Source organism: Centroberyx affinis, unplaced genomic scaffold (genome assembly GCF_046629955.1).
Source record: "Centroberyx affinis isolate AG114_WGS23_722 - 3 ecotype Tasmania unplaced genomic scaffold, CSIRO-AGI_Caff_v1 ptg000412l_1, whole genome shotgun sequence".
NCBI classification, from domain to species: domain Eukaryota; kingdom Metazoa; phylum Chordata; class Actinopteri; order Beryciformes; family Berycidae; genus Centroberyx; species Centroberyx affinis.
In genome coordinates, this window is record NW_027279079.1 from 13360 (window position 1) to 40535 (window position 27176).

The 27176-nt window shown below is 40.4% G+C and overlaps 1 pseudogene; it reads left to right on the forward strand.

The window, feature by feature from the left end:
• Positions 1-1619: 1619 nt before the first annotated feature.
• Positions 1620-27176, forward strand: part of LOC139641939 (alpha-2-macroglobulin-like) — a 33285-nt pseudogene continuing 7728 nt past the window's right edge.

The following is a 27176-nucleotide window of genomic DNA, read 5'->3' on the forward strand; positions in this document are numbered from 1 at the left end:
ATTATTTAATTTAATGTGCCTCCCTCTTGATCCTCCGTTTCTGTGTCTCGCTCTCCAGGCCTCCATGGTGCTGAAAGGGCGCACAGTGCAAAATGCGGACTTGTAGCGCAGTGGATACTCCTCAGTACCAGATATAAGGATTTTGTTCCCACACGTTAGCTACTAAGTCGTGGCCACGCATTATTTTATTAACATGAGATGTCACTAGCACATGAAATAGTCTGTCTACATGTGAGAGCCTGTCTGTGGATATACTGAAAGATTCATTGTGCAATATTGCACTTGTATATATATCCAATCCAATATCCAAACATGAATATTGACAGCCAGAAACACTTTTTTCAGACAAAGCACGAGCCGCTTCAGAGAAATACTGTGGGAGTGTGTTGACTGTGGATCGGGAGAATAGGAGGACGGAAGAAAGGCAAGTGCGTGCGTCAGAGCACGTTCCCAAAATGGATAGAGCTCATTAAAAATGTATAAATATTTAGCAAACATTGAGCAAATGTTATTCAAACTGTTTATTTTATATCATGTTATGCTATAGAACACTGTAAGGTAGGCTACAGCAAATGTGAGGTAAGTCAGAAGTAAGAGGTCATACAGTGCGGCCCCCTGAAGGGCAAGGTGTAAAAAAAATAAATAAATGAGATAAGGGGAGCCCCTCTGGGGTCACATGGTAGAAAAAAAAAAACTTGCTGTGTAAATCCATGCGAACGGCTTTGTAAACTGTGCGAACGGATTTGTATTGTGAATCTGAGGGCACGGTTTTGAAATCCGTTTGGACGGATTGTGAATCCGAGGGCTCGGTTTACAAATCCATTCGCACAGTTTACACCAAGTTTTTTTTTTTCTACCATGTGACCCCAGAGGGGCTCCGTACACCACAGAGTTTTAAGACACTTGAAACCCCAATGGATAGGGGCTTTTTGTTCCAAGAAGTATGGGCTGGGAAGTGAGTTTTGCAAGCCAGAAATCTCAGCAGCTGCCCAAGTAAACATTGAGTCATTGGTATTGATCAACAACCCTATCAACCCCCACAGAAATATTATGCTCATGTTGTGCTGCGGTACAGCAAAAATCAAATTTATTCTTAGTATTCCCGTGATGTCACATGCATTTCCTACCAATATGGTGCTTTACCTATTCATTGCTCATTTGCTGTGGCTGCAATTTGCTTATAATTACCTGTTAATTGATTACGATCAGCTGTTATTTTCCTACCAAGGTGGCTGTGTGGTGATCTAACAGAATACTATGAATCGCCCCTTCAACAAGACTGATGTTGTACTTGGCAGCTTGACAGTGTGAATGTGTGAAAGTGTATAAATGTGAAACAGAATGTTAAAAAAGAGAATGCATGTTCAGTCGACTTCCCTGGATGAAATTGAACTTGGCACTTTGAATACTCAAATGTAACCTAAGATGGCATTCATTACAGTCAACCATATTAATTGGATGACATACATAAAATCTATGAATGATTGACTTATTTGCCATCTGCCATTGGGTTACATGATGAGTGGGTGTGGATGGAGGTGGGGTTTCGGTGGGTGTAGGGCTTACTGTAGCAGAGTCTATTTAACAGAGACCAACCCAGAGGCACACCCAAGTCAGCCATGGCTCTTCCTGGGATCCAGATGTGGACATGGAGGCTTTTTGCCTGCCTGAGCTGGATGTGTGTGGGTCAAGCGGTGCCAGGACCGTAAGTCTATTCTCCAATAACCCAGGAATACCATGCGGTGTATTGTGAAATTTAGTTGTGACCTTTACACAGGATAGGTGTACAGTGGCAACGAATTTCACATGAAGTTTGGATGATGTTGTTTTGCTGTTTTGCCTACTTGGATGGAGTCTCATCCATGCCAGACCCAGTACAGTATGTATGTATGTTTCTGTGGTTGTAGGCAATACATGGTAGCCATTCCTGCAGTTCTCGAAGCTGGAGCTGAGACCCAATTCTGCGTGAATCTCCTGCAGCCCAACGAGACTCTGGTTTTGACCATAACTCTGATTTCCCAAGAGAAGAACACAACCCTCATCCAGGAGACGTCCAACACAGAGTTGCACAGCTGCATTAAATTCAAGGTCACCTCTCCAGATAGGCTTTGTTTTGTTTGAGATGCACCATGCATATCACAGATTGAGTGGCAATCAATACTGTATCTAGGTTTTTTGCAGTAATAGGGATTGTTTTCTGTAATATTTATTTCCTTCGTAGACTCCTATAGTGCAGTATGAAGAGGTGCTGAATTTCGAGGTGGAGGTTAAAGGCGACACATTTCATTCAAAAGAAGTCAGGAAAGTCATGATCACAGCCTATCGTCCAATGACATTCGTCCAGACAGATAAACCAATCTACCTCCCAGGACAAACAGGTAACTCTGAGTGGATGAGTTCAGTCTCTGCTAGTATATAGTATACAGTATGTAGAATAGTATAGTACACATGGTATATAGTCTCCCTGCCTTCTGCCCAGTGCATGCTGGGATAGGCTCCAGCCCCCCTGTGACTCTGAACTGGATGAAGCAAGTAAAGAAAATGAATAAATGAAATGAATGGTATAGTATTGCTCTAGAACAGATGAGATGGTCAAAATATTGTACTGAACAGCAATGTTGCCATCATTGTATCTTGGCATCATTTAAGTCAATCACATTATGTATCACTATGTATTCATGTAAAATTGATGGAATGCAAGACAGAGATCATCAGAGAGTAGATATTAATTATGTCTTATATCTGAGTAGACAGAAGATAGTTTCATTAGCCTATGACATTATTGTGGAGTAGTTATAAAAGCCCTATGTAATGTCTTTTCAGTGCATTTCAGGGTAATTACACTGGACACCAAGTTCAGACCTGCCAATGAGTTGGTGAGTGTTGGAGCAGTCTTACCTCTCTTTCAGACCTTATTTAGAGACCACGTTAGAGACCTTATTTAGAGACCATGTTAGAGACCTTATTTAGAGACCACCAAGCAATACTGTGGTGCAAATTTTAAATTGTGCCTTACTGAACTACAATATACACACTGGCCATTACTCTAAAATTTACCATAAATTACATTATCAGACTAAATCTACAGTAGTGAGCTTTTTAGCCTCTGTTGTGTGTTTAATCAGTGTGGACAAACAGCTCAATGCTGAGGCTACTGTTGAAGCTCTGGGTCAATAGTACAACCAGGGCTACTCTAAGTAAACCTGCTTGTGCTGAGTTGAAGGTCCTCAAACATTTATTGCTGATGCTGTGATAAATCTAGTGACACCTAACACTAGCTTCTCATTCTAATGGTTTCCCAACCAGTATATTAGATGAGAATCCAATTTGAAGTTAATTCCTGCAACTATAATATTTAAAACTAAAGGATGACAAAATGAAAACACTTTTAAAAACTTGATTCACTATAGGTAAGCATTATTTTCATTCCGCATGGATATATATTGTTTTGGAAATAGACTCTTCAATTTACCTTTTAAAAGTAATTCTTGCAAATAATTCTTGCAACTTTTTGACATGTCAGTTTTGCTATTGTCTATCACCATTACTGTACAACAGTGATTGATTCTATAGTCAGTTCATAAGACTGCTCATCACCAAAGGTGTCGCTAAAATCAAGGAAAAAGAAAAACAAGGATCCTGTGTATTATCACTTAAACTGGATTGTGCTGCATCCTTGTCACAGATTATTTAGTGTCTGAAAAACCAAAGGAACTCATCTAATCATTCATGTTGCATAGAAACATTTTACTTGCTGTGTTGTATGCACAGAACCATACTAATTTTATTTAAGACCATGTAGAGAATGGACTGATGAGAAAGATATAAATAAACAACTTCTCTTTTAAAAAAAATGTCATTTTTGTTTTTGTTCTTGCAGTACAACATCATCGAAATTGAGGTATGACTCCCTGTGGTAAATATGAAAATATCCACACCACAAGATATATTAAACATTAGATGAATGATCACTGGGCTAGATGAATGATGTTGCTGGTTGTAATAGACATTAATTTTGTTTAACAGGAGGTTTACCAAAGATTCCCCCCTCCAACTCAATGCATGTTCTGCCCATATATTTTTAACAGGATACTAACAGAAACCGGATTAGACAGTGGCTGAACACCACATCCAATGGTAAAATATTGCAGCTTTCTTACTCTTTGAACTCCGAGGCCCCTGAGGGAACCTACCAAGTAATTGTGAAGATTGGGGAAAATAAAATATATCACAGGTTCAAGGTTGAGAAATATGGTAAGTTATGTTCCTTTTGTTTACTTTCCATGGTATGTAATGAATGAGGAATGCTAACAACTATGTTTTGTCCCCAGTTTTGCCAAAATTTGATGTAAAGGTAAATGCACATGATGAAATAAGCATTGAGCAGGAAGAAATCAAAGCTGAAGTATGTGCAAAGTAAGTAATGGGACTTTTTTTTCATATTCAGACATTCTTGTAAATAATCAAAAAACAAGTGAATTTGGAGAGTGGACAAGCCCTTTACAAAAATATATTGAGAGTTTTTGTACTTTTCATTTAATCAGGTATACATTTGGACAGCCTGTGCCAGCCAATGTTCACATTGAGGTGTGCCGACCTCTTTGTGCCAATCATATGATCCTAACAGTCACCCCTGAACATCCAGGGGGAGTCCTTGACATAACTGCCCCTTGCTACATAGAGACAAAACAGGTACAGTTACTGTGGCCTACAGCGTCTTCTCTCTGTTGAAAATGCATCCAGACCTGATATGTAAACACATATCTCATATGTATATATACAGATATTCATACTGCCCATTTTTAAAGCTGCACTAGCTAAGATATTTATGTAAAAATCCACCTGTCTTAATCACAAAGTGGGGATGCAACAGAGAAGAGCGTCTCATCTCCACTAATTGAGACGCTGTAGATTTGCCCTTTTTTGACCAAATTAAATTCTGGTGTCGGATATGGACACTGATGCGAAATCTTCTTTGGCCACAGAAGTGACAAACTGAAACTTAAGCACAAAATACAAAACTGTCTCTTAAACCCATCTCCTGATCTGTGGTCTCTTTATGATATTGGCCATCTTTTTTTCTGTTATTGACTGCCTTTTTCATCACCCAAAAATGTTTTTAACCGGGTTTGTGAGGCAGTTTATACTATTGTATGAAATGTGCTATATAAATAGAATTTGATTTGATTTCAACAGCAGTAAGCAGCGCTCCCTCCAGAGAAGGCTGGACTCACCAACGTTAGATCTTTTTTCTTTCTCGTCCCTTTGGTATCCTTAGGTATGAAGCATCACAGACTGGCCGGGTTGGTAAACATGAACTAGCAGAATGTACTTTACAGCTTGATTTCACACAGTTATTACCTTAGATGCTTTTTTCAGCCCATACTGGAGTGGAAACCAGACTGAAAAACAACATTAACAAACCAGGAAGTAAGAACAGTTTTAGTGCTCAGAGTTAGTTATGGAAATCAATGAAAAAGTCATGGACTTTTGCACCAGATCCACAGTGAGAATCCTGAATAATAATTAGTAATTATTATTCTGTTGAATTTATTTATTTTGTACTTTCTAGACGGACAAGACTGGCTGTGCCACTTTTACCTTTGACATGTCAACTTTCACGAAACTCGACCAAAAGGTGCTGATAGATAAACTGTATCTCAATACCACAGTGGAAGAGGAGGGGACAGGCAAGACTTCACATTGATTATATTTTCAAAAAGACAATAACTTATTTATTTTCATGATTTGACATACTAACTGTTGTACATGGTGGCTTTTCTCACAGGTATTATGCGCCCACAAGGGAAAACCATATCACTTTCTTATGTTGTCGGAAAACTATCCTTTATTGACACCCCCAAGGTATATGAACATGGATCAATTGTGGAAGGAAAAGTAAGTACAACATATCGTCTTCACTTTGTCAGTGCAATTCTATACACTACATCCAAATGTCACTGATAGTCATCTTCATTCTCTGTGGTAAAACTTTGTGTTTCCATCAGGTTAAAGCAGTTTACTTCAATAACACACCAATTCCCAACAAGTTGGTCCACCTGTTTGAGGGTGAAAGGTGGTCAGCACGTCTCATACAGAACCTCACAACTGACAGTGATGGTATTGCCACTTTCTCATTGAACACAGCTGACCTCAGAGGGGACATCAGTCTCAGAGTAAGTAGACATACTATAGTATCGAAACCATGCTGTGAACTGACTGTAGTCACATCATTACTCTCTCAGGAAGGTGATGGCATGAACATACTGACCACGGAAGCGCAGCCATATTGAGGTCCTCAGCTCCGGGCAATAATGGCTGAGAACGCAGTCAGACGTTTGTCTGTGTGGTTTTTGACTGAGAACTGACCATTTCCCCACTGATACATGTTAGGGTTAGGGTTATCAGCATCTTGATATGCTACACCTGTCAGGTGGATGGATTATCTTGGCAAAGGAGAAGTGCTCACTAACACGGATTTAAACAAATTTGTGAACAAAATTTGAGAGAAATAAGCCTTTTGTGTGCAAACAAAAGTGTTGCGTTTATATTTTTGTTCAGTATAGTTGCATGTTAACGTTAATGTTGGTTGCTTTGCTAAATTAGCCTGCTGGCTAGTTAGCTAGCTAACAAAGTCAAAAACGAACAGTGTTTTGGAGTAGAGACTAGGGCAAAGACAGTTTACGGTCTTACAGAAATTTATAAATTTAGCCATTATATGTGCACAGCCAATTCTCCAATGGATCTCCATGATGACGTTTAAAGCCATAAATGGCTTTGCCCCAGCTTATATTACGGAGCTTTAAAACTCCCTATATAGAGACGTGCAGTATTAAATACAGATAAAGCTCTATTGACTGTTCCAAGACAAGCATTTACAACGAGCATTTACAACCAGGGTCCCTAAACTTGAACAACCTGCCTGAGGAAATTTGATTGGCAAATCTGTATTATTTTTAAGACACATTTGAAAACTCTGACCTTCTCTAAATTTGCATGGAACTGATTTATATTTATAGCTGATTGTTAATGTTTAGTGTTTTGTTCCTTTTATTTTACACCACTTTGTAGGCCTTTATTAAAAAAAAGAAATTGCATTCCTATTCTTATTATTGCTACTACTACTACTAATAATATTCATAGTGATAATCATACTAATAATAGAACCACATCAAGGCTGATCAGACCTTTTTCCTATTCCTGTCGTGTTTTTTCTGCGATCCAGACAAGCACCACACCAAACCAGGAGTACCATGGTTACAGGACTCCACACTATGAGAATGGGGAACACACACTGTCTTCGGTCCAACCCTCTACACCTGATACTAAATCAGTCAGCTTCCTGGAGGTGAAGACGCAGGAGAAACCACTTCCCTGCGGTGGAGAACAGAACATCTCCATCCAGTACACTATAGTTGGAGAGACCCAGGGCTTTGTGAATGTGATGTATCTGGTGAGTGGTGTATGATGCATTTCTCAATTTGTCATCAGTTCTCTCCAGTGGTGGCTGGTGACTGAAAAAATTGGGAAGGACAGGAGGAAAACCAACCCACCACGTCATTTTATTTCACACTAGTTGGCTACTTATCTCTACTTTCTTATGTTTAACGAAAAATGAATCAGTAAAACAATGGCTTACAAGATTTCTTAAAAGCAATTTAACAAGTCTTCTATCCTGTAGTTTCCAGATTAAACCTGCTATAAGTGATTTCAGACTCTATAACCAATCCTGAAACTAATGTGTGCTACGTGGAGATTTCCATGAGATGTAATGATATAAACAAATAGCCACATAAGCAGGCCAGCTGTGTTGTTGTTTTCACCTATTTCCTAAAGCTTGTTGTCAAAGGCGGCCCGAGTAATGGTGAATCGATAAAGCAAGCGAGTAAACGTTTTCAACTTGTAAACTTGCTACCTACCTCTTCACTTGTCATTGTGGGACATGTAACCTTCAGCGGGAGAAAAATCTGGCAAAGCAAGACTGGTAACCGGCGATATTACTCTGTAGGTATATTTATTTTAGTCATTAGCTTTTATGCACGGTTTGTCCTTAAGAGCTTCCGTCGCTGTGTGTGTTTACAAAATGTGTTGCGGTTTCTGTCACCCTCTAGTGGTCAGAAAACATCACTTGGTGTAGCTTTAACCATACAGGCCTAATGCAGAAGAGAGTATTTATCAAGTATTTAGAGTATTTATCAAGGATGTGAAATGTAAGAAGAAGCAGGCCAGCTCTAGAAGACTGTTCAACACAACAACTGATCACACCTTAGCTTGTAAGCCGTTAAGATCTGATGCCATAACAGAGGAGCGGAGTGTCATAAATTTGTGCAATGCATGGGATTAACGCATCTCTGTTTAGTCTCATTTTTAAAACTGTAATTTGTTCTCTGCAAACAAGCACCCTCATCAATTAACTCGTTGGTGGGCACCCAACCAAATAGCTTCTGCCTACTATTAGCGCTGATATGATCAACATACTTGACATGCCTTTTCGTAGCCCTATCTAAATTCTTAAATTCACAGAATCCTTAAACATCAAGTGTTGAATTTAGCTTTAGGGTTCCCCATCAGAAGTTATGGCCAACAATACAATATGTTAGTCGTGGGACTGCCCATTAGCCAAGGATATCTCTGATACCAGACCAAATTCAGCTTGGAATCTTTCTGGTGACCCGATTTAGCATTTTTCATCATGGTTACATGTGGAGTTGGTCTTCCAGCAGTCGTGATCCTCATCTTTGCTGCGTAATCCAAACCATGGAATGCTTGTGACAATAAACGATCCACAAGATTCTCCTCTCCATCTCTCAGTGACCCCTCACGCTACAGTTAATTGTCTCATTAGCAGCACTACTCACCTGCAAATCCATTTCTGCTGTTAGCTGAGCAGTGCTTCCAAACAAAAGTTTGTTGTAGCACTTGCTATTGGGCTGCTACAACTAGCTAGCAAGCTAACTGTTAGCTTGCATTAGTAGTTGGCAAACACAAGTAGGTAGCTACTACTCATATAAAAAGAATGAAAGTAATTAAGAAAAAAACAGAAATTTGGACTCCACTGGAAATGCCTAAATAGAATTTTTTAAAAAGAAAAAAGTATTTAAAAGTATTTAGCAATTTCCATGTTATAATTTCTTTTTGTAATCTGCTACCAATTGCTTTACAGTTCGCCACACTACAACACAGTGGTAGAGAATTGAAGATGAAACTTGGAAATCATTCACTGGAGCAACGCGATGTCAATATTGTATTCTGGTTGTTGATTGGTAAGGGAGGACGTCCTCCCTTGAATCACCATTTTATGTGTTTTGGCCAATAAGGGAAAAAAATAAGTACATTGAATTGACATAAGAAAACCCGCCATAATGGAGGACAGCAAGAGTCCGTCCTCCTCTGTCCCCCACACCACCACTTCAGACTGCCCTTACCCCTCTTGTCTGCGGGTGTCGCTGTTGAAGCATTTTAATCAGAATGTCAGTAGTTGAGATTTTCCAAAGAGATAGAGAAATATTTCATAGATTTTGTAATGGGTTATTTCAATCAATTACTTTTTTCATATTTTGATCTCCCTCTCGCCTATCAAAAACTAGAGGAGGAGCATCCTCCTCTGCCTCTATGCTCCTCTGGGCTGGGAAGGTTACTTTCAAAATAGGCTTAATAACACATTACTGGTTACTGACATAAAGGAATACATCAGGTTTTTGGTACATTGACCCGCTGGGCAATTATACCTGTTAAGTGATGAGAGCATAGACACCAAAATCATTGTGTCCCTGGTAGATCGTTGGCTCCAGTGCTCCATGCTTAGCATGAACTATATTGAGTGATAGCATGATAATAACAGAATAATAACATTGAGCTTTTAGTAATAATAATAATAATAATGATCATAATCATGATAATAATAAAGTTGTCTTAAAATGGCTTGTAGGTTCATATATTTTTAAAATTAAATATCATTAATGCAATACAGTTGATGCCAGGTTTATTTTTGGAACTACTTCAGGTGAACAACCATGTATTCATCCACCGCACAGTGATTTTTAGCTGTACGATCTCCCATTGCTTGCTGTAGCTGTTGCCAACTTCCTAACTTTGTCCCTAGATTTAACATATTTCCAGACCCCATGGTGACTTTATTTCTCAAAAGTGACTAGACACCATGAGGAACAATGGTAAAGTTTTGACTCTCTATGATTTTCTCACCAATTTGTCTCTCCAGATCTTATCCAGAGGAGCCATTGTCAAGCAAGGACTCTTAATGGCTGAAGTGCAAGATGGTCCAGGTAACTAAAGACAGTGGATGATGAGGTCAGGGATGAACTTTCCATAAAGGACCAATCTGCTCTGTAGAAACACTTTCGCCCCACTGTTATCTTTGATTGTGTTTTGACTAATTACATTAATTCCTTTTAAGACTATTCTTCGGCATTTCGCTTTATTTGATAGTCACAGAAGAGAGAGACAGGAATGATGGGACAGAGGCCCCAGATATTTTTCATTTTAAAATGATGGCCTGAGCTTTTGATTCAGCGACTGACAGTTTGTGACAGCTAGACATGGATTTTACATGTACTTTGAGTCTGTAAAAGGTTTGTGTATGACAGGTCAAACTCCTCAAAAAATACAGCTTACCAAATGAATTTTGGATTGGAGCGTAAAAGTTACTGATCTACAGATGTATGTGAATGATGATTAGTATCAGATCAGGTTTGATGACACAGGTCGGTTTGCTGTTTCAGTGACTGAGGGCGAGGTGTCCTTCATGTTGGAAGTGTCTCCAGAGATGGCTCCACTGGTCCAGGTTCTGGCATACACAGTCCTCCCCAGTGAGACTGTGATCGCCCACAGCGCTGACTTCTCCACCGAGAAATGCTTCAGTCACAAGGTCAGACGGATAAATTGATTCGCTAATCAGGCCGATATTTGGCCTTTTATAAAAATGTATTAGACACTGACCAGTCAGTGTTGTCCACCTCTGATCTGATAGATATGATGCAGTTTGATTTTATATTCTTGTAGAATTGATCAATACTACACTGGTTGTTTATGGGAACCTGAATTGACTGTAAGAGTGCATTGAAGTAGTTTGATTTCTGGAATCAGTGAGATGAATAATCATGATTAATCCCAATATTTAGTAAAAATAGTCAGGATTATCCCGTTTGTTCATAATTGTGAAGCCCTACATATATATATATATATATATATATATATATATATATAATACATGTAATATATTAGCTAGCTCCAAAAATATTAGTATAATCCTTCAAAATCTGTATCTAGTCAGATTATCAAATATTGTCATTTGTATTTGTCAGGTTATTATGGTGAAATGGTTTATAGCTCAGGTGAGGTCAGGTGACTAAACAGAGTATCAATGGTTTACAGGTCATAGCTCTAAGGTGAAGGTGGTGTGTCTGTGTGTGTGTGTGTGTGTGTTTGTGTGCGTGTGTCAGGTTTCGCTGGAGTTTTCTCCATCCTCAGCCGTCCCAGGAGAAGAAAACACCCTGCAGCTGTCGGCCCAGCCAGGCTCCCTGTGTGGGCTCAGCGCTGTTGACCAGAGCGTCCTCATCAAGGAGCCAGACAGGAAGCTGGATGCAGACAAGGTAACAGCTGGAATCAACCACAATAGTTTGTATAGATCATTTACTTTGTTTTAGTCTCATCGTCATGATTCTCTGCATCCTCATCATCATCATCAATCGTCTAGAGCCGTCATCCTCAAAGTCCAGACTCCAGTCCGGATCCGGACCGAACCACAACTGTCTCCGGACTCTGAGCAAATTATACTTTTCATACTGTATTTATTATTTTTATTATCTGCGTGACATAGCCGCACCGTCAAAATTATCCGCTTTCTCCACTGCAAGCAGCGCTCTGAATGTCCGACTGCTCCACTGTCTGTGTGAGGACGTCTGCTCTGCTTTGGTTTGGTCCAATCACATTCAGCGTCCCGTCATCTCCATGACAGCGGTGGGTCGCGAACGCGACGTCATACTGTAGAGCCGCACTTTTTTTTTTAAACTGTATTTTTCACAAGAGACCGGTGGAATCAAGTTGACAGCGCAGTTTCGTCAGCAGTTAGCTACCAGCCTAGATTTCGAACGTGAATCGATCTAAAATGGCGTGTTCAAAGGTGGCCAGCCTACAGCAGTGAGTCTGCATTCTCAACAGTGAACATGGTGAAGTACCGCAGCCGACTCACCAATGCCAAAGTTCAAAGTCTTGGCAACAGACCAAAGGTGCCACTTCTCTCATTAAGCAACAGTGTTTGACACAATGTACAATAGTTCTGGACTTATTTGGACTTTGATTCTTGGGATGGTTTGATTCACCTCTGGTGGATGGGTGTGTGAACCGGTTTTGGGGGATGGGGATAATGGGGAAATGGTGATTTGTAGATTCTATTTAATTTAATTTTATATGTAATTTTATGTTTTATTTAATTGTATTGTATATATTTTATATAATTTAATTTTATATTATATTATATATATTTTAGATTTAATTTTATATTATTAAATTCATAATTTAATTATAATTGGTTAAAAGCTTGACTGACCTTAATGAACGGACCTTTGTGTAATTGAAAATTTTCTTTGTGGACCTTTAAGATTTGTATTTGAGTATCCCTGGTCTAGAGGTTACAGAAACGGGTTTGTAGCCTGAAGGTTGCTGGTTCAAGTCCCTCGAATGTGTTTATGGAAAGTGAATGAGTAACGCTCTCCCCTCCCTCAATGATTACTGCTGTTATGCCCTTAAGCAAGGCATTGAACCCCCAACTGCTCCAGTGGAGCTGCCCAATATCAGAATCAGTTGTATTGGCCAAGTATCTACAGTACAGTGTAGTATGTACATTCAACTTGATCGGTTGCTCAGGTAGATCACATTAAGCATAACACATTATAAAACAACAATAAAAGGATATCGAAAAATTTAAATAGAGTTTTCTATAGAGTATGCACATAGTCTCTGTTAGAGACTGACTGATTGCACTGATAGGAATCTAGGAAGTCAATAATAGAGTCTAACAGCCCCATTACATTTTGTGGAAGCGTCCCTGCCAGAAATCAAACTCCGGTCTCCTGATTAAGAGTCTGCAATCTAACTCCCTGCTGCACACTTTCACCCACGTGACCAAAAGTAGTGAACAGAGCAACCGACCGATATTGCGATCCTTAGAGCACCTGCTCTGTACAGATCTAGAGAATATTGCAAGAAGAGGCTGTGGTTGTAGTGGGCAGCTCCCATTGTGAATGTGTGGAACTATGAATGTGAAGCAGGGACTCACTGGAAAAGACCATGGTGCCCAGCTGACTTTCCCTGGATAAAAAAAAGATAAGACACAATTGTTTATTAATCAATTCCACAACATATTTGTATATATATTTTGTCATGTTAATCTAGAACTTTACCATTTACCACGAGTCAAAGTCAGGAATTTCAGTTTATATTCTTCTGAGGAAGTATTTCAGAATTTAAAGCATGTAAGTAGGATGAATCCCACTGTAGGGATGCACCTCAAAGATAGGGGCTGTTTTTGGAGATCAGAGGTTTTGATAGCTATACTTCTGAAGCAGTATCATCCACATCTCATTATACAAGAGTAGCCCATAGCTCTCAGGAGCTTGTTATCAGTCAGTGCTATAAAGCAACGAATACTTAAAACAATTTATATATTTGACCCTTATATTTCTTTTCAGATATTTGAGTTGTTGCCTGTGAAAGAAACATCCTTTTTTCCATACGAGGTTGAAGATGCTGTATCATGTTTGCATGTGAGACCAAAAAGATGCCTTTACACAAACCCTGGACATGAAGAGAGAGATGATGCTTATACAGTTTTCATGGTACCGTTTATGCCACATTTTCCATATTAACTGTTTAAAGTATAATTCATACAAAAAATTGCAACTATCAAATGGCTAACAATATGGACACTACAGTATGGACACAACTTTGCAGTGACATCTATAAATGTTGTTGGTTTATCTAGAATTTGGGACTGAAGATGGTGACAAATTTGATTATCAGAATACCTTCGTGTCTCAAGTTTAAGGGAAGAGAATACTATCCAGTGAAGCATGGTGAATATTAACCAGCATAAATCAGTTCACTGTATTATTGTTGCCGCCTTCTCATTGAAAACTGTTCTTTTCAGACATCTACCCAGAATTTATGGAAGGCGTATTACCTAAATCCGTAGACAGCATAGCTGAGTTACCTCCACCAATAGAGACAGTCCGCAGTTTCTTCCCCGAGACTTGGATATGGGACCTTGTGGAAGTCGGGTGAGCTTCTGTCACAAGCCTTGCGACATGATGTGATTTGTAGGCCCATCACCTTAACCAAAAGGGTTCTGCACAGCACTAGAAAAATGTTCTGTATAGTAACATGCTCAATTGATTCTACATAGACCCTTTATGGTCTGTAAAGAACCATTTAAAGGAATAGTTCACACAAAATTAAAAATTCTGTCATCATCTACTCCCCCTCATGCCAGTTGAAACACAGGTGAAGTTTGTCCATATAACACACAGGGAGGTTGCAGCACAACTCCATAGCAGCCTTCTCCAAAACAGCTGAAGTCAGTGGGGACCAGTTCCAAAAAGATATATATATCTATATTTACACCATAATTTTGTGCAAATCTTAACTATAGCCGATTGATTTGCAACAAATAATGGTGTATAGGTCTTTCTATTCACAGTGTGATTGTTTGGCTGTTTTTGTTTTGGAACTCTAAAGAACAGGTCCCCATTGACTTCAGTTGTTTTGGAGAAGGCTGCTACAAAGTTGTGCTGGCAACCTCCCTGTGTGTTACGCCGGGTTCAGACCACAAGCGTAAGCGCCCCGAAGCGGAGCCAGTTTCCTTTCGGCGCCCATGTTAACCGACTTGACCATTCAGACCGGGCCGCGCCTTGGTGCGGAGCTCCGCAACCGGCTCGCGATTTGGAGCGCCAGTTTCAGCGTCTGGTCTATTTTCTCCGCAAGCCGCGGCGCGCATTTCACAGGAAAACACCATAGAAAACACTATAGATGGTCATATCTCCATTATATCACCACAGAATCACAAATATATTAAATGATCAACTTACCAGGGTCTTCACTGTTGTTGTTGAATCCATCTGCACTGATGCAAGTTTTAAATGCAACACATTGTAGGATGATGATCTATCTGGTTTTGAATTATCACTTGTCTTTTGAAAATTGCGTCTGTTATTGAGTTACCACAAAAGTAAACCAGGACACATGTTTAAGTTTGTTTATTTACAGGCTACTTAATTTATATATGTAATTATTTAAAGAGATAGAGAGAGGGGGAGAGAGAGATATCTAGGTCCCCTAGGCTTTCCTAATTATTGCCTGATCACAAGTCACGACTCTTGCTGAGAAAACAAACAAACGTGACAGCTTTGATATGAGGGAGTTTGTGAAGAAAGGGGGAAATTAAGAAGATGGAAAATATGAAGTTCATCCCTGATGTGGAAAAGCTACAGTGAGCTGTCAGCAGTGTTTCTACAAGGACAGCAGTGAACAGATGAAGCTTTGGTGGCTGTTGGTACAAAGTGTCAGCAGCTACAGCCTGTTTCCACGGGGTTTTCTCCTCCTGTAGAGCAGAATCGCTTGGTGACCGGCGCGGAGAAATGCGCGTCTGGTGTGAACAGCCAGACTCCTGCTCGCGCGAGAATTGACGCTTCGCGGCACTTACGCTTGCAGTCTGAACCCGGCATTATATGGACTAACAAATTTCACCTGTGTTTCATTTGGCATGAGGGTGAGTAGATGGTGACAGAATTTTCATTTTTGGGTGAACTATTCTTTTAAGAATCACAATTTGAAAAGAACTTTGTAAAAATCACACTACATTCCTTATTCTAATTTGCCAGTTATTTTATTTTAACAAGTCAGATGTTTGTTTTAACCGTTACAGTGTTATATACAACCATTACCCAAATTGTTCCCACGATGAACACTCTTTTTCTGCGTGCACTAATGCTGCGGCCCCAACTTGTTGGTCAAAGTGACAACCTCGCTGCATTCCGGTGGTCCAGCTGGGAAAAACCAGGGCAGAAACATGGACGTCCACAAAATTTGATTTGCCCAACATAAAATACCGTTCCCCATGCAACAGCTAATATTATGTCAGTGATATAAGCTAGCTAGTTTGCGTAGAACTTGTTTCCCACTTTCTATTTCATTTTTCCGAATAGGAAGTAGAAATTTCTGACTTTCCAACATCTCTGGACTGCAGCATCTGTGACAATTTTGCATTCACACAGGATATTTCTGTGTCACTGATTACTGCACTATTATGTAATTACTGCAATTAATCAGATTATGAAGTGCTTTTCTTTCATCGACCTGCATTGTTTTTCTTTGACGAATCTGAGTTATGCATATTTGTCTCCTCTATAGTCCAGTTAACCTACAGTATTGGTGTCCTTCTGTACCTGTTAATCCAGAAATTCTGGATCGAAGGATGTGGCCCTCACTGTCCCAGACACCATCACCACCTGGGAGACGGAGGCTTTCTGCTTGTCCCCTCAGGGTTTTGGTCTGGCTCCTCGTAAAGAGCTCACTGTCTTCCAGCCCTTCTTCCTGGAGCTCAGCCTGCCCTACTCCATCATCCGGGGGGAGGAGTTTGAGCTGAAGGCAACCGTCTTCAACTATCTGCCTAGTTGCATCCTGGTAAAGAATGGTTAAATCAGTCTTCCGTGACAGGTTGACCACAATTACAGCACAATGTTATTGGGGTTAGATATTTTGTCAATATTGGTCTCTTATCAGAAATACTGGGATATCCAAACTGATGGTGATGCAGTGTGTTTTATTACATATTTATTGATGAAATATAATTGATCAGTACTACACTGGTCACATTGGGAAGCTTGTAACCTGATTTTATTGTAATGGGACTTTTTTGGGTTTAATGGAGAGCTTTAGTGTCACATGGTCTAAATTACATTTCAGTCTTCTGGGGAAGAATACTGAATACTTTTAATTTTGGCACAAGTTCACATTTAAAGATCTTGAATATTGGCGCGACATATAAACTATCAACAACTTAGATCCAAAACATAGCCATTGATATCAGTCCTCAAAATCCCATATTGGTCAAACCCTAGGTATTATGCTCACTTGATCAGAGGGAAATGTATTCATACCAATGCAATTGTCAATAATTGTTCTTGTTTCAGGTTTGGATGTCCACACAGAGGGCTGCATTTCCATAATTTGTTTTTCCTATAGTTTTCCAGTTTAAAGTTAACTAGCGTCTCTCCTGGACAGATCATTGTGAAGCCAGCCGCCTCCTCAGATTACACCCTCACCCCCCTCTCTGGTGACGAGTACACATCCTGTCTGTGTGCCAGTGGACGCAAGACCCTCAGCTGGAAGATGGCCCCCTCCATTTTAGGTGAGAGCCAAACCTTCATCTATTCAATTTCAGTCAATTTATGCTTTTAGCTAACACTTACTGTGTGAACAGACAGCAAGTGAGGCAAAATCTTGCCTTGTTTCAGGTTTGATGACACAACTTGACACAACAGTCAGTGCTGTGGTCCCAGCCATTATGATTAGTGGTTTTGGTTGACATCTTTCTATAGTCCCATTATGATTAGTGGTTATGGTTGATATATTTCTATAATCCAGCCGGGGCGCTGCTGTCGTGGCAACCGGCAGCAGGTGTTTGCGAGTCTGTTTGTTTGTGTCCTTTAACTTATTGTTGAGCTAACCAGTGTTTTACTAGTCTTAAACCAGTGTTCTCCTGTTTCTACCGTTTCATGAACGTTTTTTCGGGTGAGTTTACCGTGATCAAGTTGAAGATGGAGGTATTATTCCTACTTTTCCTGACAACCACGCTGAACCTCGCCTTGGGATTGTTTGTCAAAGCTCATACAAACACGATTCACTACACTCAGGACTTTCTCCTTGGACTTCAATCGCATAATTTCCCAGTGGATCAACTTGCGAAACTCAGGAAAAAAAGGGGGAAGAAGGGTGGTGTCTGACAAGGGTTAAGAAAGTTAACCCAGAGTAAACGCCTTCCTTTACCTTCCATGGTCCTAGCAAATGTCCAGTCTCTAAAAAATAAGACTGATGAACTGCAAGCTTGTGTGTCTTTTATGCAAGAGTTCAGAGATGTGTGTGTGTGTGTGTGTGTTGGCTTTCACTGAGACGTGGTTAACAGACACCGACTCGGACTCCATGCTGGGGGTGTCTGTATATTAACCCCAGTTGATGTAATAGTGTCACTGTACGCGAACGGATCTGTCTTCCGGACATTGAGCTATTGTCTGTATCAGTCAGACCCTTTTCCCTGCCGAGATAATTCCCCCTAATACTCCTTACACTGGTGTACATTCATCCCAGAGCGGACGCCAAAGCTGCTGCCGATGTCATCTTTTCAGTGTCGCAGCGACTTCAATCTATCTCACCTGATGCCCCTTGTTTTTTCCTCAGAGATTTTAACCATGTTAATTGCAAAAAGACGTTTAGCAGTTTTAATAAGTACATTACTTGTCCGACTCGTGGTAACAGGACATTGGACCTCTGCTACGGCTCTATTAAGAGGGCCTACAGGTCTGTCGCCGGCCCTCTACTTGGTTTCTCTGACCACAATGTGGTGCATCTGCTCCCCACATACAGGACTGTGCTGCATAGGGATAAAGTGCAGACACGTGAAGTCCAGGTGTGCAGTGAGGATAGCACTCTGGCCCTACAGGGATGCTTTGACCGTACAGACTGGTCCGTCTTTCAAGAATCATCTAATAGCATTGATGAACTGACAGATGTAGTGTGCAGCTATATCTCTTTTTGTGTAGATAGTGTGATCCCAACCAAAGCTGTTGTCTTCTATCCAAACAACAAGCCTTGGATCACCAAGGAACTGAAAAGTCTGCTTCTGGGAAAAAAAGGCTGTTTTCAGAAGTGGGGATAAAATTGCTTATGCTTAAATCAGAAAAGTAGTTTGGGCTGAAATTGTAAGGGCAAAACTTGAATTCAAGAAAAAAAACTGAATCCAAATGCAATGACTCTGACCTCAAATCTGTCTGGAATGGCATGGAATCGATGACAGGTCTACACAAATGAATGGTTTTACTTCAAATGTGCACCTGGCAAACAGTTTTTATTTGAGATTTAATTCAGACGATTTTTATGAAAAAACTAATATGAGTAAACTTGTCAGGGACACTTCTGTTTTTAAAATTGATGCACCTACTGTTGCAAAGCTTTTTAAAAAAAACTAAAGTCACTAAGAGCCCTGGAACAGACAATATTAGTGGCCGGGTGCTTAAGCCCTGTGCTTTGCAACTGAGTGAAATTTTCCAAGTCATTTTCACCCAGTCTCTTCAGCTGCAAACAGTTTCTAAAGTATGGAAACATGCCACCATTGTCCCTGTGGCAAATAGTAAAAACCCCAAAGTCTTGAATGATTTTAGACCAGTAGCTCTCACCTCCTTGGTGATGAAAAACTTTGAGAAGCTGGTTAAGCAGGAGTTACTGAAGCAGGTGAAAGGTCAGTTAGACCCACTTCAGTTTGCCTATAGGGTAGGCAGAGGTGTTGAGGACGCGACACTAACCCTCTTACATTTTCTAGTCCAACATCTGGAGGCCTGGCATGCTAGGCTTTTATTCGTTGACTTTTCATCTGTGTTCAATACTATCCAGCCTTACCTACTTGCAAAGAAACTTAAATCTCGTTGGCTGGATAGTGGATTTCTTCAGAATCAGAATCAGAAATACTTTATTGATCCCCGAGGGGAAATTGGGTTACATTGCAGCTGCTCACATTGTAGAAGTGAATATATAAGAAATTATAAGAAAAATAGAAATACAAAGTAAGAAACATGTAAAATATGTGCATTATACTACAATATATAACAATGACAATAAAAATAAAAATAATAATATAGAAATACGAGAAATAAGAATTCTGTACAATATGCTTCATACTCCAATATATACATACACCAGTGTAAATAATTAATAAGTATTGCACAGTTGAATTATTGCAGTTGAATTGTTGCACAAAAAAGTTGGTATTGCACAGTAGATATAAGTTATGGGTTAAAACTGCTGACAGGGGTGAAATAAGTCCAAGAGCCAGTCTACTGACTCAGAGTGTCTGACACTCTGAGGGAGGAGTTGAAAAGTTTGATGGCCACAGGCAGGAATGAGTTCTTGTGACGCTCTGTGGTGCATCTTGGTGGAATGAGTCTTGCACTGAATGTGCTCCTGTGCTTGACCAGCAAGTCATGGAGCGGGTGGGAGACATTGTCCAAGATACCATGTAACTTGGACAGCATCCTCCTCTGTGACACCTCCACCAGAGAGTCCAGCTCCACCCCGACAACGTCACTGGCCTTGCGGATCAGTTTGTTGAGTCTGTTGGCGTCCGCTGCCCTCAACCTGCTGCCCCAGCACACAACAGCAAACAGGAGAGCACTGGCCACCACAGAATCATAAAACATCCTCAGCATTGTCCGGCAGATGTTGAAGGACCTCAGCCTCCTCAGAAAGTAGAGACGGCTCTGGCCCTTCTTGTAGAGAGCTTCAGTGTTCTTAGCCCAGTTCAGTTTATTGTCAATATACACTCCCAGGTACTTGTAGTCCTCCAGTGTCCACACTGACCCCCTCGATGGAAACAGGGGTCACCAGTGTCTTGGCCCTCCTCAGATCCACAACCAGCTCCTTAGTCTTTGCCACGTTGAGCTGCAGATGGTTCCGCTCACACCATGTGACAAAGTTTCCCACCACAGCCCTATACTCAGCCTCCTCACCCTTGCTGATACAACCAACTATAGCAGAGTCATCAGAGAACTTCTGAAGATGGCAGGACTCTGTGTTGTAGTTGAAGTCCGTGGTGTAGAGGGTGAAGAGGAAGGGAGACAGGACTGTCCCCTGCGGGGCTCCAGTGTTGCTGACCACTCTGTCTGACACACAGTGTTGCAAGTGCACATACTGCGGTCTGCCAGTCAGGTAGTTGACAATCCAGGACACGAGGGGGGCATCCACCTGCATCGCTGTCAGCTTCTCACCCAGTAGAGCCGGCCGGATAGTGTTGAAAGCACTGGAGAAGTCAAAAAACATGACCCTCACCATGCTCGCCGGTTTGTCCAGGTGGGCGTAGACGCGGTTTAGCAGATAGATGATGGAGTCCTCAACTCCAAGACGGGGCTGGTAGGCGAACTGGAGGGGGAACAGATAGGTCACAGTGTGTCAGGGTTAATGGTGTTTTATCCTCCAAATCATTCTCTTCCACAGGTTCCCCCCAGGGATGTGTTCTCTCACCATTGCTTTTTATTCTGTACACAAATAACTGCAGAAGTAATTATGACAATAGGCATGTCTTGAAGTTTGCAAATGATTCAGTCATTGTGAGTCTTTTAAACAATGATGATGTTGTGCACGGACCTGTGGTCGATGATTTTAACTTGGTGCAATGATTTCTTCCTGTCGTTAAATATGTCAAAAACTAAAGACATGATTATTGATTGTCGAAGGTCACAGCCCAGTATTATTGGCCGCTGTTTCAGAATGTCAATAACAAGGACACGGCCTGCCAGAGCTTCCTTTATCCCTGTTGTCATTGACAGGCTTAATCTGTTAGCCTAACTTTTATCTTCAGCCTTATATTATTTATTACACAGCACTTTACTTCATTTGATTTTGTACTTTATTTTGCACTTCACTTGCAGTGCATCAGTGTTGGATCTGGTATTGTTTCCCATTTTTGGTTTTTCAGCTTCTAGTTCAGTGTGGTAGGAGTGTCTTGGTTTTTTTAATTGATCTGTTGGTTTATTCCGGGCATTTCTGTTGTTTTTATGTGACCTGATGTGTTTCGATGCCCGCTGCAGAAGTAGAAGTTATGATTAGTGGTTTTGGTTGATATCTTTCTTTCCTTAAGTCAATCAGACAAGGACGCTCAGTGAGATGATGCACTTCCTCAGATGCCCTCTAGAGGGCGTCTTTGATTGCGAGATGCAGTGCTTCCCATACAGAGGCGCAATATCAAGTTGGTCAGTGCATAGAAATTGATCTAAATCGATCTCTGATGTCCGCATCACGTCATGTTTGTCATGTGGAGATAAACAGACAGCAGACCAGCAGCATTGTATTCAATCCACAGAGTCTGCCTGTGTGAAAACAAAGTGAAACTTAACATTCCACAGTTTGCTCCACACTCGCCTGTGTAACACGTCTCCTGCTGCCCTACAAACTTTAACGGTAGGTAACGTTATTATCTTGTGGTATTTAAGTTACGTTATGCAATTTGGTAACTGAACCATGTTGCAGTGCTTCAGTGCATAGAATTGAACACACACACTGTGGGTCTGTACAGGATCTGTGCTTGTTTTATATAAGAGACATATAGGTAGTGCTCAGGGAAACCACACACACCACTACAATGAGCTTGTCTTCCATTTTGGAAAGAAATTTACAGGGGCCTGGGTAGTCCTGCTTGAACTGATTGGCGTTTGCTTTACTGCAATAGGCGAATTTCTCTCAAGTTGAAAAAATGGACTGGAGCAACTGGAGCAAACACCTCTTTATTTAGTCTGCGCCCCTTAAAGCGAAGTTACGCCCATCTCTCTCCATCCACCTCCCTCCATTGACTTTGCATGTACTTGTGTGGCCTTTCAGGATCTGTCTGCATGTAGGGTTAACATTACAATAAGCTTCAATTCCTACATCACCAAAAATGACAAGCAACCAAAATTACAGAGTACAAAGGTCAGGACCTTAGTGCCATTATAATATTCCTGTGAAAATAGAATGATCATGTAAGAACGAGTGCTAACGAACGAGGAAATCATTTCATTGATAATATCTTTCCTACAAAGAGTTTTTACACTAATGAAAGGGATCATCTCAGTTTATGACACTGTTAGAATATCCAGCATTTGTGAATTAATGATCAGAAGTAGATCATTAAACCTCATATTTACTGTGTTTGTTGATCTTTCATAGGGGTTGTGAATGTGTCAGTTAGTGCTGAGGCTACGACATCCGTCACTTTATGTGAGAATGCGACTATACCAGACAGAGGTCGCATCGACAAGGTCACACGCTCTCTCATTGTAAAGGTACGTGTCTTGAAAACAAGATGACGAAGAAAAATATTCAACAGTTATATGATAATATTAGTCTTGTTTGCATTGGATAAAATGAAATGAACTGTTTTATATTTTTTGTCCTTACCTTACCTTCCTGTTCAGGCTGAAGGAACTGAGATGACGAAGACCTACAACTGGTTTCTCTGTCCAAAAGGTCAGTATGGTTTAGACCAGGGACGGCCAAACATTTTTGACTTGGAGGGGCATGGGCTAAAACACTAGATGGGTGGTAGATTGCAGGCCAAAAATGTAATTTAGACATTTACTAGTTTGAAAAGAAAGGTAAGAATTAGCTTCCAGGTTTCATGGGTATTATGCCAAGTTAAAGTAAGTTATCTCAAAATCACTACCTTTAATTGAACAAATAGAATAATGTATTACTCTCCAGAACCTTTTTGAGTTCAAAAACAATTTCATGTCAGGCCAAATTTGGGTCATGGGCACTATTTTGGATGTCAATGAATCAGAGCTTCAATGCACACATGAATCTAAATGACATCTTTGACGCAGTACTGACCTCCACTTGAGTTCCTCTCTATAAGGTTATTATTTTATGTCCCTGTGGTCATGCTCATGTTGTTTTTTTCTGTACCTAGGAGAGGCTTTGACAGAGGAAATAGAGCTTCAACTCCCTAAGAACGTGATTGATGGATCTGCCCGTGCTTCACTATCAGTCCTGGGTAAACTGATGAATTGATTTAAATTTAGTGTTGCTATGACGAGGCAAATACTGGCAGGTTAACAGGCTCACTCCCTATATAAGACGAGGCACCACAGGTGATAACGGTGATTTTGAATGGATTAGTCCATTTCAAGATATCAAAATAAAATACAAAAAAAAACTACTACTGTAGTTTCTACTAGTTTTTTTCAACTCAACTTGTTGATATGGCAACTAAATTTGGCATGCTAGTTCTTAACTAAAATAGCAAATTTAATTTACTTTTTTTACTTTACTTTTTTAATATCTTGTGTTATTTCATTTTCATGGAATATTGACTATAATACCAAAAAAAAGTCTGACGTTTTTGCCATGTACTTAATATTTTGCAAATAATAATAACCCTAATAATGGTTATTGTTAAAGGTTAGGTTAGTTACTGAAGAGTCATTTTGTTTCTGCAGGTGACATCCTGGGCCGGGCCCTCCAGAACCTGGATGGGCTGCTGAGGATGCCGTATGGCTGTGGGGAGCAGAACATGGTGCTCCTGGCCCCCAATATCTACATCCTCCAATACCTGAGCAACACACAGCAGCTGACCCCAGCCATCAAGGAGAAATCTACCAACTTCCTGACCAGTGGTGAGCCTCGATTACTCTGAGATTGCAGCCAAAAAGCTATAATTTTTCAAACCCCTGGGTTATTATCAAGCTGTTATACAAAGTCGTGTGTAAAAAGTATTAAAATTATATTTCACTTTGGTAAAATAATTTAATTTTTGGTGGTGAGGTTCGCCTGTTACCACCGGTTTTTGGGGATTTTCTCAATTGTACTTGCAAATAGATTAATAAAAATAATAATAATACATTACATTTATATAGCGCTTTTCTCAGTGCTCAAAGACGTTTTAGAAACACAGGATAAAACAATTTTAATAGAGATATATATAAAAGATAAAAATAGATGAGAAAAGGAAATATATCTCAACATCATCGTAAATGAGGGCAACCTCAATGGTTATTCGAGTTTAAATAAAGGTTTGAAATGAAATGAAAGGAAATATAAAAAAAAGTGTGAGACGAAAGGGAGGAAAGGGGAAGAGGGAAGGAGTAGAAGATTAGAGGTCAAAAGCAAGAGTGAATAGTAGAGATGCACCGATTACAATTTTCTTGGCCGATTCCGATTTTCTTCCTAAGAACTATAATTGACAGCACACACAAACATTTTTGTAACTTTTCTTTAATGGAAAATTAAAATTCAATTGTATGTTCATAATAAAACATTGACTATTAATAACTTACATTTTCTCCAAAACTGCACCAGGTTACAGGACCTTCTCTCACTCTCACTCAAACAAATCTCAAAATAAAAAAGTTACTGGACAGAGCTTTTTTGAACAAATAAAATCCAAATGAAAATGAATTGCAGTATATCCCACTTTATACTTTCCCGAAAGAAAATAGGTGCAACAGATCTATATAACAACACACAGACTATTACTATTATGGACTATTATACAACAGGTAGTTCCGACCAAGCAATCTGATTGGTCAACTAGACATTTAGAACGTGATCAAATCAGCATGACAGCACACCTAGCCGTGCTCATCACTAAATATTACTCCGCCATATTATCATACAATATATTTAAATATAACGCTACGCTAACTCTGTTCAGCCTTGATGTTACCAGACGCTCTGGCATCCTCCATCAGCTGTGCCGGTGAGTCGGTGACACGGCGCTACTAGCTTAAAAATACATGTGAAGTTCGCGGACATAGTAGCTAAATCTGTCCATGGAAAAAATATTTTTTTCAGCAGATATCTTAGTTACAACAAGATTGAGCTAGCAAGGCAGTTTTGTGTTTATATGTGTGGTATTTATTCAGTTTGGGAAATCCCACGATCTCTAGAAAGCATTAGCTCAAGTTGGCTGGCTGACTCAACAGGGACTAGAAATCGTCTCTGTTTCTAGGTCGTTACTAAGGCTCCGCCTACTTGCTGGAGTAGTAAACTAGGTTCCATTACATAGGAGTCTACTGACGTAACTGATTGTTTTCCAGTTATTAGTCAGACCCCATGTAAACATCGAACAAAAAGTTCGGAACTTTGTGTTTGGTAGATTATTTCTCTGTTGTAACAATGCTTCTTGGCAATACATTTTATACCGTTGGAAAGCCTGTTTATTTCCCTTTTAAATGGTGCCTCATTTGTAAGGAACATGCATTTGTGGGATGAGCAGCACAGCTGAGTATGTGGGTTGCGTTCATGAAAAATTTGCCAAATCTTCTCTGCCAATGCCAAACAGCTTATTCTGCTGTTGCTATTGACTCTTGTTTGGTGTTGTTTGGTGGATTGGATGATTGAAGTCTATCAGTAACAAGGAAGAAACAAGACATATTGGCAATTTTACAATTTATTCATTTAACAAACAGTCAGGAGCCTCAGTAGCGTGTGGAAGAACCATACACAGCCACAACAGCCTGGCACCTCCTCCTCATGCTGGTCACCAGCCTGGTCACACACTGCTGTGGGATGGCATTCCACTCCTCAACCAGGATTTGTCGCAAGTCAGCCAACGTGGTTGTGTTGGTCACTCTAGCACGAACAGCACGCCCAAGCTGATCCCATAAGTGTTCAATTGGGTTGAGGTCAGGACTGTTGGCAGGCCATTCCATTCTCTCTACTCCCAAATTCTGGAGGTAGTCTCTGATAAACCCCGCTCTGTGGGGGCGAGCGTTGTCATCTTGGAGGATGGAGTTCGGTCCCAGACTGTGGAGATATGGGATTGCCACTGGTTGCGGAATCTCATCTTGATATCTCTCTGCATTGAGATCGCCTCCAATGATGACAAGCCTCGTTTTTCCAGTGATGGAGACACCGCCCCACACCATCACACTGCCTCCACCAAAAGGTGTTACTCTATCGGTGCAGCAATCAGCATAGCCTTCTCCCCGTCTTCTCCACACTTTGACCCTACGATCCAACTTCCGTAGGCAGAATCTGGACTCATCGCTGAACATAACGTTCCTCCACATGTTCAGGTTCCAGTGCAGGTGCCAACCAGGTACCTGATTGTCAGCACCTGGGGGTACCGGAAGCTCAAAACAAGAGTCAATAGCAACAGCAGAATAAGCTGTTTGGCATTGGCAGAGAAGATTTGGCAAATTTTTCATGAGCGCAACCCACATACTCAGCTGTGCTGCTCATCCCACAAATGCATGTTCCTTACAAATGAGGCACCATTTAAAAGGGAAATAAACAGGCTTTCCAACGGTATAAAATGTATTGCCAAGAAGCATTGTTACAACAGAGAAATAATCTACCAAACACAAAGTTCCGAACTTTTTGTTCGATGTTTATTTCCAGGGAAACGGAGATAACACTAG